This window comes from Buceros rhinoceros, unplaced genomic scaffold (genome assembly GCF_000710305.1).
Source record: "Buceros rhinoceros silvestris isolate BGI_N320 unplaced genomic scaffold, ASM71030v1 scaffold10913, whole genome shotgun sequence".
Lineage (NCBI taxonomy): Eukaryota > Metazoa > Chordata > Aves > Bucerotiformes > Bucerotidae > Buceros > Buceros rhinoceros.
The window spans coordinates 70,778-71,376 of NW_010405473.1; positions in this window are offsets into that span (position 1 = coordinate 70,778).

The window sequence follows — 599 nt, forward strand, 5'->3', positions numbered from 1 at the left end:
GTTTTATGAGGAATAGGTTGTGCTTTAGCACAGAGGGCAGCAAGTTTGGTACGGGATATGTCATTATACAGAAGGACCAGGCTCAAATATTTTCTTCTGGACATAAAGTTGCTTTTGGTTTGCAAGACAAGCCTTAACAAGGAGAGATTTTAAAGCCATGGAGGGAGAAATGAAAAGTGTGCGTATACCGTTTTATGAAGTTTTATGTAGTAAGCAATTGTTATTATTTATTTTAAAATACTTCCTGTAATTTGTATCTGTATTTGCTAATTTTAACCATGCACATACAAACCCTATGGAGGCATTCAAGGTAAGATGATGCCTTTGTTTTGTAGTGAAATGCCAGTGCTTAGCTTTCTGCATGAAGTCTCTCTCTGAATGATAGCAGTTATCCAACCAAAAACCAAAATGAAAAAAATCTAACTGCAGATTTTCTGGAGGGTTTTCCCTCCAGTAACAGAAGGATATAACGTCCTGTTAGTTTTATTTAAAAATAACACTCATAAAATGTGAAACAAAAAGAAAAAAGCAGAGCCAAATGGGTGAAACAGTTGGCTATGATATGGAAAAGACGTCTAATTAGTGCACACACACTCTTT